The 11999-nt window shown below is 39.9% G+C and overlaps 1 protein-coding gene across 8 annotated transcripts in view; it reads right to left on the reverse strand.

Moving 5' to 3' along the window:
• The window catches only part of LOC143283178 (dehydrogenase/reductase SDR family member 7-like), a 27478-nt gene extending 25461 nt beyond the window's left edge, over nucleotides 1–2017 (reverse strand). For 3 of the 8 annotated variants that reach the window (XM_076589355.1, XM_076589353.1, XM_076589350.1), the window contains exon 1: nucleotides 1714–2016. The gene's annotated coding sequence lies outside the window, so the exon portion shown is untranslated. Of the gene's footprint in view, nucleotides 1–1713 lie in introns of all 8 variants that reach the window. The other 5 variants (XM_076589354.1, XM_076589352.1, XM_076589356.1 and 2 more) reach the window with 4 other exon arrangements.
• Between the last annotated feature and the right edge of the window lie 9982 nt (nucleotides 2018–11999).

Below are 11999 nucleotides of genomic sequence, written 5' to 3' on the forward strand. Positions count from 1 at the left end.
GAAAGGTAACAAAAATTCTGCGGGTAACTATCGTCCAGTCAGTCTAACATCAGTTGTCTGTAAAGTTTTTGAGGGTTTTATTCGAGACGCTCTCTGCCAACATTTAACTAAACATGATCCGTTATCTAGAGAACAGTTTGGATTTACCAGAGGGCGCTCGTGTGTTACACAACTACTTGTTACATTACAAGATTGGTTAGTCATGCTAGATGAGAAGGTACCAGTCGATGCAGCCTACCTTGATCTAAGGGAAGCTTTTGATACAGTTCCCCATCACAGACTCATGAATAAACTAGGAGGCTATGGGATAAAAGGCAAGCTACTATTGTGGATCAGAGATTTTCTAAATGGAAGATCACAGTTTGTAAGTGTAAATAGTAGTAAATCATCAAAGGTTAAGGTAACTAGTGGTGTACCACAAGGTAGTGTTCTTGGCCCAACCTTGTTCATATACTTTATGAATGATATGCCTGGTGAGGTAGATTGTAAAGTAAAAATTTTTGCAGACAACACCAAGGCTTACTCTGCCATCCGAAATACAGAAGATAGAGATCACTTGCAAATGTGTATACATAATCTGGTTAAATGGACAAATACTTGGCTGTTGCAATTTAACAGCGAGAAATGCAAAGTTCTGCACCTTGGAAAGAATAATCCACAGTATCAGTACACGATACAGGAAAAGGGGGTAACTCGAACAATGGATAGTACAACAGCGGAAAGAGATCTAGGGATCACGATGGACCCAGAACTAAGCTTTGAGGCACATATAAATAATATAGTGAAAAAGGGAAATCAAATTTCTGGTTTTGTGAGAACTATAACTAATAAATCTCCCGAAATTATGATTCCATTGTTCAAAGCTCTGGTTAGACCCATTATTGAATATGGAAACTCAGTATGGTGCCCTTACCTTAAAAAGCACATAAATATGATTGAAGGAGTTCAACGCAGATTTACCAAGTGTATAACTAGTAATACTATTAGTACTCGTGATCTTAGTTATGAGGAGCGCCTGGCTCTTTTTAATATGCCTAGCCTTGAGTTTAGAAGATTAAGAGGTGATCTCATTGAAGTATATAAGATCATGCACAATATTTATGATCCTTGCACCACCTCTTCATTGTTTACTATGGCTAACTACGATCAAACTCGAGGGCACAACTTCAAAATAAACAAAACTAATTTCGTAACTAACCAGTTCCGCAAGTTCTTTACTAACCGTATCATAAATCTGTGGAATAACCTTTCCTATGACACCATCAATGCACCATCGGTAAACGCCTTCAAAAATCACATTGACAAAAAGTTTAAGAACCATGTATTTTCCACAGAGTTAAATCTTTACTGAGCTGTAGATAAATATAGTATACACTACGCCAGATTTAAACAAGGGTTTGTTCACAAGTGATCCAAAAGCACATAAATGGACACTGATTACGAGGGCAAAAGGCTTTTAGCCTATAGCCAAACATTTCTGTGATTCTGTGATATATATATATATATATATATGTCTCCAGTTTCACATATTGGCTGTCTACACCCAACACTTTATCAGTCACCACCCTATGAACTCTCTCCTCAGTAACCAAAATAATTATTATATCAACGAGAAGAGCATTTCACAAATGAATGCTTTCTACTTGATAGGCCCCCCTAAAAAAATAATAAATGGGACATTAAACAAATGCTACCAATTAAGGCACTACTTACTCACACAGACCTGTAACAATCACTGAAAATGAATGACGCACACCAACAAAATCGATCTCACGGCCTTAAGAACTGAGTGTGAAAGTCCAGACCACTGCCACACGCCGTCGCGAAAGATTGGTGTCAGCGTGGGTGACAGGGCCTGCACTTCAAATCGATGATACTTCTTTCCCTTGACTACCGTCTTCATCCTTGTGAAGATTCTGTACACTTGATGTGTCCGATGACAGGAGCCTGTCATATTAGTATCTGTTCGTTGAAGCTTACCTAGACTTTACTTGCGAGGCAAAAAACAAACTACAAAAGACCAAACACTACACGATTTCATACTGTGCACAGCTCAACGATGAAGTGTTTTGTTTCAACACGGTTGGTCTGGCCTATTTGATTACCCCCCTTGCACAGCCACTCTCACAGTCAGTATCAGTTGCTCAAGGAGTCACTGCGTTCGGACAAATCCATATGCGCTACACCACATCTGCCAAGCAGATGCCTGACTAGCAGCGTAACCGAACGCCTTGAGAAAAAAAAAGATAAATGAAAATAAATAATAAATAAAAAAAAATAAATCGATAAATAAAATGAAATAAAATAATAAAATAAAATAACAAAATAAAATAAACAAAACCAACCAACCAACCAAACAAAAATAAATGAATAAAATAAAAATAAATAAGTAAATTAATAAATAAACAAATAATAGATAAATACTTTTTTTTTTAACTACTACTAATAATAATATTTATAAGGCACAAAAACTTGATGAAGTCAACTGTAAGCGTACAAAAAAATAATAATAATACTAATAATAAATAAATAAATAAAATAAGAAAATAAATAAATAAAACAGACCACAACGATGATAAATAAGCAAATAAATGTAAAACATGCAGACACACATTCACACATAATGCATAACAGATATGCAACAAACATGCAGTTTCACAGATATGAAAGCACAATCAAATACACATAAACGTACATGAGCCCCAACACACACACACACTGAGACTGGAGAGAGAGAGGCACACTTGTACAAGCACGCCGGCCCCCAACCCCACACACAAAATTATATACAATATATGCACACCCGCACGTTCCAATATTCCGTTGCTCCCACAGTGTAGGCATGCATACACACACATACCTCATCCTCTAGCCGCAAGAGGGGTGGGAAAGGATCTCTGATGCCAAGAACGTGGCGGCTTGTGAGTTGCTCAGTCTATTGTATTTGGAAAAGCCCACAGAGACTCTGTTCCGTTTTGAAGAAATGTGCGCAATGTTGGTGTCACAACCCGTATGGGGTTGCCATATCCCATTTCCATCCCTACAACAATGTTTGGGAAAATCGACAGACTGTAATTAGACAATTCCCATAAAAAAAGAACAAATTTGAAACAATCTGAGCTGAATATTATTATGGCAAAAATGTTACACCTAAACACAACAAATTTACTAATTCCCTCCAATATTTGGAAGTAAAAGAATACTATATTTAAAAGATATCCACTAAAAAAACAAACATCACACTCACCTTACAAACAACCTAAACCTCACTGTGATATCACAAGTCACATCACTAAATGTTACGACGACAAACACAGACTCCCTCAACTGTCACCAGGCACGTCACTGGCCCAGAGTGAAACAGCCTAATACAGAAGAAGGGGTGACAAAGGGAAACGCCCCCACTACTTCACCGACGGCGCCCTACAGCACGCACGCTGGAACGGCGACCCGTCTCTCTGCAAAGCTTGGCCTCAACAGCCCACGGAAATCTTTCTTTCCTAACTAGATAGATACCTGAACTCGCTCAGATTTCAAAAACGTTCAGGAGAAGGGACATGCCACACGTGCAAAAGCATAAAGGATAGAGGGAGATGAAGGAGAGGGATGGAAAGGGGGGAGAGAAGGGAGAGAGAGGAGGAGAAGGGAGAGAGAGAGAGAGAGAGGGGGGGGGGGGGGGGGGAAGAAGGGAGAGAGAAAGGGGGAAAAGGGAAGGGGGAAAAAATGCAGACAGGCATGCACGCAGATCGCCAACGAGCCGTGACAGTTGGTTTGGAAATGATGCCGATATTCGTTTGATTTGCAAAGCATCGTGCTCTACCTTTCATGCTAGACTTACGATGGTATGATGGCCTTGTACCTGTTCTTTATATATATATATATATATATATATATATATATATATATATATATATATATATATATATATATATATATATAAAACTTTTCTGAGGATTTCCGATTTTCCTAGATGTAGGCCGCTCGTTGGTGTTGCGTTACCAGCAAGTCTGTCTGCTCGCACATTTCCCTTAACACCTGCATGTCCCGGGCAGTATGACCATGTAAGTTTTTCAATCCGCTGAAAGTTGCGCATTGCCTTACTGATGCCACTCTGGGCTTCCCATTCCATTTTCAACTTGATTTTCTGTATGACACAGCCACACACACACACACGGGGGCGCACACGCACACACATTATATATATATATATATATATATATATATATATATAGTATATATGGTAACATGTAAACAACTTATCCCTTGAGGAAGGAACGTAAACCATTTCGAAAATTTGGAATATTTGAGAGATTGATGTGTTTGTTTCTCTCTCTCTCTGTCTCTCTCTCTCTCTCTCTCTCTATATATATATATGCTTGTTCGCATAGTAAACTGTATACACAATAAATAAGTTAAAAACAGACACACATGCAGACATACCAATCTATGCACATGGACAACAGACCATGGACGTCATATATATACGTCCGTGGCTACAGGCTTATGCATTAAACTGAAGTTAAAGATACTGAGTTTTCGACAAACACTGATGCAATCCCGTACCGCTGATGTCCGGCTGTAAATATTCCAAATGCCAATCAATGAGAGAGATTCAAGATTCAAGATGGTTTATTCATGTATAGGCCTGGGCCCCTTTCATGTCTCCGTTTCCCACTGTCCTTCTGATGACTGTCTCCAAGGTCTCTGTCTCCCCTTTCCCCCAGTGTCTTCCCAGTCCCCGCCCCAGCTATCCGTGTCTTTTTCTGTCCCAGTCAGTCATTTATTCCGGTCTCCATTTCCCGTGTCACCCGCCTCTTTTGCTCATTCACGTATTTTCCAGTATGCATGAGCATTTCTATTATTTTTCACATTTGGGGGCGTCCAAGAATCGAACCCACTTCTTTCTGACTGCGAGCTCGGCGCTCACCGCAGACGCCACAGTCACGTACAATTTGACCAAAAAACCAACATAAAATCTTCACTATGAACTGTGCTCAGAACTTGCGTTCATTGAAAACTTGCATTCACTGTGTTACAGAGACAAATAAGAAGACGATGACGAGATGAAGGACTATGAGGAGGGAAAAAAACGGACTGAGAGACCGGTCTCGAGAGGGATATGTGGGTGCGGAGAAGAAGGGGGTGGGTTGGTAGTTCAGTTAAAGAAATAGAAAAGAAACAAACAGGAAATGAGAGAACGAAAACAATATCCGATGTCATGGTGATTTGTGGAGACATAGCCATTTCAACAGAAAGGAGCAAACCAAGTCAGCATCACAAGAACTTTTTTCTCTCTCGATAGCCTCCCCTGTAAGCACTTCTTTCCGTTACACGACCAACATCGACTTGCCGATGACTTCAGTATGACGATCCCCTGTATTGATTCTCTCTCTCGATCTCTCCCCCCTCCTCCTCACACACATAGTTTATACACAGCATGAATAAACTTTATATAACCTTTAATGAATAAACTTTATATGACACAAAAAACTTTTACAGATATGTCGATATTTCACCATTTACAATTGGACATACATTTTTAGACCCCACCCCATCAAACGATAAATTTTCATACACCACGGAAAGAAAAACTAACAGACTCAATGTGCTCACTGTTGGGTCAGTGATGTATTTGTATATTTGACTATTTTCAAATCAGTTGATTGCATAGTTTTCATTTTGTTTCATCTTGTTCTTAAAAGACAAGGATTTGCTGCTACTTTTAAAAAGATCCATACACAGATATACCGCCGACTTCAACGGAAGATCATGCCCACGTCTCCAAATCTGGGAACGGACATGGGAGATGGCCTTCAACCCAGGCAAATGTGCTACGCTCAGAATCACTCGCTGCAAAAGTACAATCAGCGACAAGTACCAAATGCACGTACACGAGCTATCAATAGTACAGTCAACGCCGTACTTGGGAGTCACCTTGAAGAAAGATCTGGAGTGGGAGGAACACATCAACAACATTACAAAGAAAGCAAGCAAAGTCCGAGGATTCTTGAGACGAAACCTGAAAGTTGCCTCCAACGAACTGAGAGAAAAAGCATATCTAACCTTCGTAAGACCATTGTTAGAATACTCCAGCTCAGTTTGGGACCCACACAAGACAGGATGCATAAAGAAATTAGAGAACATCCAAAGAAGAGCAGCTCGTTTCGTCCTCAACCGCTACCACCGGCGTGCAAGTGTAACAGACATGCTTGAAAAGCTCAAGTGGCCGCCCCTCCTGAAACGACGTCAAGCAGCAAGGATCACAATGTTGTATAAAATACACAACGACCTGGTGCAAGTCAACAAAAGTGTCCTCCAAAAACCAGTTATGAGAGACAGAAGATCACATGACCAACAGTTCCAACGGCTTGTGAACCATAAACAGCAGTATCGGCTCTTTTCTTTCTTCCCACGTGCCATTCGTGAGTGGAATGAACTCCCAGCAAACACAGTTGAGGCAGACTCCCCCAGCAGCTTCAAAAGCAGAGTCACCTCTCACCTCAAGGTCGCCAGTCTTGCCAGTCTCGCTGCTGCCAAACTCCAAGAGTAGGCAGAACCACAGGATGAATTACAGCAATTGTCGGGTATGAATGTGAGAGTGAATGTTTAGGTAAGTAGTGGGTAGGGGGAGTGCTGGAGGGAGGGCGCTGCGGCGGGGGATGCCAGGGGCCATCAATAGGATGCCTGCCTGTCACTTCTCACCCCCTCTGATCCAGTTAGTGGGCAGGAGGGAGAGTGTGAATGTGATTGGAGTAATTTTTTTTTTTTTCAAGCAACCGGTCTGCGGAAACCCCCCCCCAAAATGTAGCAAAATAATCAACGAGTTGATTGTGGCTACACAACAGAAGAAGAACCCTTCACAGCACATTCACATACAATTTTGTGGATTAGAAACTGTGTCAAACTGTGTACGGTGACCCACCAAAATACAATCGGAAGCCTCTGAAGATGGGCCACGTCTGTTAATAGCATTATTTCAGTTTCAGCTAAGCACAACTATTGCTGCTGAAATATGCCCCTCCATGTATACATACATGTATATATATATATAGAGAGAGAGAGAGAGAGAGAGAGGGAGAGTATATAAATAGTATCGGATTTTGTGCTTTGTCAACCTTCAGCCTTTTGCCTGAACATGTAGAATGTTTGTTTTGTCTTACCCCCTCCTTTACTGGTATTGTAAGTGTGCATTTGCTGATGTCAAGGTTTACTTCTAACTGGGAAATTTATCAGCAAGTTATAAGCCTTCCAGTGCCTCTCATCAGTTTTCGAAAGTGTTCCTGTGGTGGCAATGTGCTTAGGAAGATTGTTCCACAAGTTAATAGCAGAAGTTGTAAAGGGACTGGCTTGAGCCTTTGCCTTGCAGTTTATAAATGTCCTATCAAAACGCTACTGGGTTTACTGAGTTCACCAAGTGCATACATGTGCAAAGTTTTGTTTGGATTGGATTTTTTTAAAGCGATAACATTGTGTGTATATTTGTCACTGTGTGTGTGTGTGTGTGTGTGTGCAGGCATTTGTTTGTTACAAACATACTGTTTCTGTCTCATGCGCATTAGTGTGTGGTGCTGAGAACACAACCTGGGTGGAAATTATTATGCACCCTGTATAAATCAAGCTTATTTCATTTGTATTACACAATTATTCGGGTTAAATTTCAAACAGGTCATTTTCTTAAAACAGCCTTGGAAGGCTTTGCACGGTGTATTTCCTTCTCCCAGATGCTGACCTAGTTCTCCTCGAGGAATCATTCACAGGACTGAGGTGACTGGTCCAATTGTATGGAAAAACATAAAGTTCTCCTCGAATCATTCAAAGGACTTTGGCGACAGGTCCAGATATATGGAAAAAAACCAATCTTGTCTGCAAGACACATTTGTCAGAGCCCAGAATTATTCAAGCCTTGCACCCAGTTCACAGCAATTCACTCTCCACTACATGCAACACATAACACTTGTTCCATTTGATTTCTTTATTGCAGAGGTATAATAAATGAGGTTCTAGGAATAGAATAAACACTTTAGTAGCAATAAAACAAAAGGAAATGGAAGGACAAAAAACAAAACAAAACAGCCAGCTGTGAAAAAAAAACCATCTAAAATTATCACATTATTATAAAAAACCATTAGCTCAGTACTACGTAATACACTATCTTTGTTGCTGTCATTTCCCTTGGTTTCTGTTTTGTTCGTTATTTTTTTTTTATATTATCAAACTGCATTATTTTGATCTATTGTTAGCGGAGTTGTTTTTTTTGGTTTGTTTTTTAAAACATATACAAATAAAATTATTTGCAATATGTATCTTTGAGAACAGAAAACTTGTTCAATTTTCTCTGTCCTTAATACTTTCTGGATTTCATGAAGACAAGGGAAGGAGGCAAGAAGTTATCCTAAATCCTTAACTCCCAATTCTGTTTCCTCCTCTTCATTAAGATATTTTTTTTTAAAAAAAAGGTTAACAAGAGCTGTGAGAGATCAGTAAACAAAACAAGACTAACATCACAGAAATCTGTACAATTCCTTTCATTGTCAAATGTTTTCCCCCAACAGTGACAAACTGCATTTCACCAAGGTGTATCAATATTTCAGACATTAATCAGGAATATATATATTATTCTAATAGTAAAGCAAGAAAGGAAATTTACTCATGGGTTTACAAGTTACATACCCAATGTTTTACCAAACCACATGTCTGTACTACAAGTGTCACATAATAACTGCTACTGTTTGCTTTTAAGTTTAAATTTCTTCTCACACGAGAAAAAAGGGAAAAATACCCAAACCCAACAACTCAATTTCTCCACATCTTTAAAGATTATTGTTCATAATGAAGACAAAGTTGATGAGAAGCTGTTGTGTGTATGGGTGTTATTTTGTTGGGAACAGGCTCTGTGTCCAGTGTCTGTGTGGTGCAGAAAACACAGTGACACTGGGACAACAAAGGGACATTGTTCAGCTGTTGCTATAGTCACTGTAAGCTTCATGGCAACACTTCACTTCGGGAACTGGCCAAGGACAACAATGCTTCATCAACAGGCAATCAATTCAATGGTGTCTAGCTTCAAATTCTGTGACAACAATGCTTGATGAGCAGGATAAACTGATGTCTAGCTTCAATCCCATCGATGTCCAAAAAGATTCTAAACCCACAAGATGGTCAAAAAACAGCTGTCTACATGAAGCAAGCCAAAACATGCCCACAATTCTACACTGGATATCAGACTTCAAAGAAACAGACCCAAATAGTGTCTGTGTATCCAGTAATCAAGTATCCCAGATTGGCCAAGAGTCCAACATGGCGTTGTTGATAGACTCCCAGTCACATGCTTGCAGTGTTGAGGAAAAGTCAAGAAAATCCACCAGTCACACCATGGTGACATGAGAAAAGCTTGTTGACAAATATCTGCTGAGCAGAATCAGGTGATGGGAAATAATCTTGTTTAAAAATTAAAAAAAAAAAAAAAAAAAAAGGAAGAAAAACAAAGCCTGAGGGTGAATATTAACTGTGCAGAGTATTGACTGTAGTGTGGCTGAAATTTGGTGTATAACAGAAGACAAATTGTGAATGATCTGCTTGGTGAACGGTCGGGTTAGTATTGTGTGGAGTGAAAGGTAACGTTTGTGGTCACTTTTTTAGCTGCTTAAAAGACAGGTTGGGGTGGATGAAGTGTGGCTCATGCCCTGGTTACAACTGCTCTTTTGTTGGTCTTTGCTAGATGCCACTCACTACTCCATAGTATGCTTGCTAACTGCACACGCCTGACAAGAAACACAGAGTGCCGTTGCCAGTCACTGACAGCAGCTCTGACAACCCACCAGGAGAAAAACCAACAACCCACAGAGATCAGCACAGTCACCAAACTGTCATCTATGTTGCTAGGTAACCTACAACATGCAGACAAATACTGTTGTTCTACATCATACACATGCAAGTGTATCTGGATTATTGGAAAGGTGGTACATACAATCTCCACTCTCTGCAACAGATACAGGACTGTATAGGACAACGTGAGAACAATCACCATAGTGGACCCACTGTCCACAGAGGTCCACAAACTAGACAGGAAAGAAAGCTTGGACGATTCCCAGCTAGTGCCAGTTTGGCACATTTGCCACTGAAGCCTGAATACACTGTAGGCTGAATACACTGTGTACTGACAGAAAAGCATACCAGTTTCAGACTGTTACAATCCGGGACAATCAAAAATGATACGGGAAAGTGACAGAGCCATCGTTTAACATCCGTGTGGGAACAGGGGGTCTCAAGCAAAGTGTACTTTTAAATGTCACTGTACAGTTGATTACTTCCGATAGTCAGAACAAACAAAGCCGATCAAAGATATACAATCCAAATGTTACCCCAAAAAATTCTAGTCTAAGTATATAATTAGAACAAACGGTTAAAAGGTAAATGTTATTTTCCACCCAAAACATGGTACAGACGTGCCAAAAACTGTACACAGACAAGTAATTTTAAAACTCTTTGAACAAGCGGGGAGCACTGCATTAAAAGTGAAAAATAAACCCACAAAAAAAACCCAAAAAAACTTCCAACGATGCTAGCTGGCCACCACCACATCAAATTGACGAAGGACTCATTAGGAGTGGACTACAAGTTCAATCAGGTCAATACAATAAGACAGTCAACCCACTTGATGGTGAACTGCTGAGTGCTGTGAATAGGTCTGTGCTATTGGAGGGACGAGTTGATCAGTCTGTGATCATGGGCCATGATCAGGCCACTCATGGGCCACCATCTGGCCACTCACGGGCTACCATCTGGCCACTCACTCTTTTCCCATTCCCAACCACAGTCACCACTAGAAATGTATATAGAGAGAGGTCTATATAGAACCTAACTGTAACTGGCAGACTCTTTACAATATGGAAAACATTACAAGTAATAAAATGATACTGTTTAAAATCATACAGAACTAATAAGCTGGGGGAAGAACAAGAGGGAGAGAGAGTAGGGTGTTGGAGAGAGAGAGAGAAGGAGGGGGGGGGGTGCAGAAAAGAGAGGCGAGAAGAAAGAACAAGACAGACAGAAAGATAAAGAAAAGAAAAAAAAGAGAAAAAAAGAAGAGATTTGTAATTATGGACTTCTGCGAAAAGAAATCAACAATAAACTTTGAAGCAGTTTGCTGCATACTGATAACAACAAAATTGTTGATGGGTTAAAAAAAATGCAGCTACCCCAAATTATCACCTATAAAGTTGCAAGCAATCATAATCATCATTCCACATAAAATGAGCATTCTAAATAATTTTAATTCAGTAAAATCTGACAATGTATAAATGCAAATGTGCACCAATATCTTAGCAAAAATAACATGCAGACAGTGTTAGTTCAAACACCTCTACCATATAGACTACAGATACCAAGCCATTTTACATGTACAGTCACACAACACACAACTATTGATACCAAACCACCTGACCTGTACAGTCACACAACACACAACACACAGATACCATGTACCAAACTCCTCTCCCTCCCACTCGTCCTAAAAAAAAAAAAAAAAAGAGAGAAAGAAAAAAGAAAAAAAAAAGGAGGAAGAGTGGTTGGGTAAGGTGTTGGAACACACGCTTTAAGATGTTAGCACACTGTTGTGACCCATACAGAACAGCAGAAAAAAAAACCAGAAGAAAAAAAAAGAAAAAAGAAAAGCGCATTAAATATATTAAAGTACTTTGGGCATTTCAGTTTGGCTACACTTGGAGGGAACACTTCAATTCCATACACCTCCTGACAAACAAAAATGTTTCCCCTTCTCATGCTTCACACAACGAGAAAACTTACAAGCAATATGACATCCACTTCACCACAGTACATACTGAAAAGAAAAATGAAAGACAAAAAAAAAAAAAAGTGCAAAATGGAACAAAGCCCCAAAACATACACGCTCACTTTGCTACACAACACACACACACTCCTGGCTGCAGTACAAGACATGCCTTCAGCAGCAGGCACCTGCCCACTGTGCTGACACAGGC

This window comes from Babylonia areolata, chromosome 6, assembly GCF_041734735.1.
Source record: "Babylonia areolata isolate BAREFJ2019XMU chromosome 6, ASM4173473v1, whole genome shotgun sequence".
Lineage (NCBI taxonomy): Eukaryota > Metazoa > Mollusca > Gastropoda > Neogastropoda > Buccinidae > Babylonia > Babylonia areolata.